This window comes from Otolemur garnettii, unplaced genomic scaffold (assembly GCF_000181295.1).
Source record: "Otolemur garnettii isolate 467f Iridium unplaced genomic scaffold, OtoGar3 scaffold00008, whole genome shotgun sequence".
Classification (NCBI taxonomy): Eukaryota; Metazoa; Chordata; class Mammalia; order Primates; family Galagidae; genus Otolemur; species Otolemur garnettii.
Window position 1 is genome coordinate 11,996,781 of NW_003852403.1, and position 2,022 is coordinate 11,998,802.

General features: G+C 41.5%; 1 protein-coding gene across 3 annotated transcripts in view; it reads left to right on the forward strand.

The window, feature by feature from the left end:
* Nucleotides 1-2,022, forward strand: part of USP54 (ubiquitin specific peptidase 54) — a 67,032-nt gene that overhangs the window by 36,391 nt on the left and 28,619 nt on the right. The window lies entirely within an intron of this gene.

The window sequence follows — 2,022 nt, forward strand, 5'->3', positions numbered from 1 at the left end:
CCACCTTAGGTGTACGTGGCTGGCGCCTTAGCCGGTTGAGCTATAGGCGTCGAGCCATTATTTTTTCTTTATAGAGACAGAGTCTCATTTTCTCACCCTCGGTAGAGTGCTGTGGTGTCACACAGCTCATAGCAACCTCCAACTCCTGGGCTTAGGCGATTCTCCTGCCTCAGCCTCCCGAGTAGCTGGGACCACAGGCATCCGCCACAACGCTTGGTTATTTTTTGTTGCAGTGTGGCCAGGGCCTGGTTTGATCCCACCACCCTCGGTATATGGAGCTGGCGCCCTACCCACTGAGCCACAGGTGCCATCCCCATATATATCTATATATTTTTTAAACAGCGTCTTACTATGTTGCCCTTGGTGAGCGCCATGGCGTCACAGCTCGCAGCAACCTCTAAGTCCTGGATTTAAGAGATTCTCTTACCTCAGCCTCCCAAGTAGCTGGGACTACAGGCACCCACCACAATGCCTGGCTATGTTTTTGTTGTTGTGCAGTTGTCATTATTGTTTTGCAGGCCTAAGCCGGGTTTGAGCCTGCCAGCTGTGGTATACGTGGCTGGTGCTCTAACAACTGAGCTATAGGCACTGAGCCAAGACCATATTATTGAAACAGAACCAGGGAAAAGCCAAGTCATTGGATAAAATAGCCATATTTTTTAGGACAGATTGATATTAATGGTTTGTGTGTTGGGAGGAGGGCAGGTGAGAGGGAGAGCATGTCCATTGGTTTAACATTTGTAAGATTTAGTTGCTCCATGAGATTTTCTCCTTTCTTAAACCTTTCTTGTGGTCCCAGAGGTAGCAAAGGATTAGATACACAGATCCTTATCAGATAAAGGATCTGTATAAAAGATTACATGGGACAATTAATTGATAATTTGAATTCACATCACTACATTATTGTTACCTGAGTATGTGTAAGAATTTACATATACTGTCATATGAAAACAAATTTTTGTTCTAAGTGTATTTGGGAAAATAATTAGGGTTTTCTTTTTCTAAGCCTATCTTCAAACTTAATTCACCTGCTTAATTCATCTCTGGTTTCTAGTAGTTTAGTTGATTATATCCTTTAGAATCTGACCTTTGCTGTTATCAAATCATACTCATATATTTGCATACCATGAACATGAAATAGGGCAAGTTACATAAAAGAGCCCATCTCTTCTGCATTTCCCAGTGATTGTTAGTAAGGATCTATGAAGTGTAATCTCTGGATAAAGCCAAGATTGGTGAAGCATGGGTTGGGAATGGGAATGAGTATTAATCAAAGTTGAAATGTCCTTTTAAATTATTCACATTAAAAAAACATTTTTTTTAATAGACAGAGTCTTAGTCTGTTGTCTGGTTGCATTCCCTGTAGCCTCCAACTCCTGGGCTCAAATGATGCTCTTGCCTGAGCCTTCACAGTAGGTAGGGCTACAGGCACGTACCACCATACCTGGATAATTTTTTATTTTTTATAGAGATAGAGTCTTGCAATATTGCCCAGGCTGGTCTCAAACTCTTGGCCTCAAAGGATCTTGCTGCCTCAGCCTCCCAAATTGCTGGGATTACAGGCATGAACCACCATGCTCAACCTAAATGATCCATGTTTAATGAGAGTTTAGAACTGGATCATAAAGCCATGTACAATTAGAGCTCTGTGGGCAAAAGCTGGGGCATCCAGGATAACACCAGATGTAGTGAAAATCAGGCTACACTTGGTATGCGTTGCTAAATAAAACAAAACTGTCTCCAGTTTATGAATATATGACTATATGACATTTTTATATAATCTTTAAAACTTTGATCTTTGAAAAATTACCTAGAAATATGTTCTTAGACTTTCTGGGTCACTGGGAAAGATTATGAGTAGGATTGAGACTGGTAATTGCTGAGGAGACACTGTAAATTTGCAAGTACCCATTAAATACTTGCATTTATATACTGAGAGATTCTTACATTTAAATCAGTTAGTCGGCTCGGCGCTTGTGGCTCAAGCGGCTAAGGCGCCAGCCACATACACCTAAGGTGGCG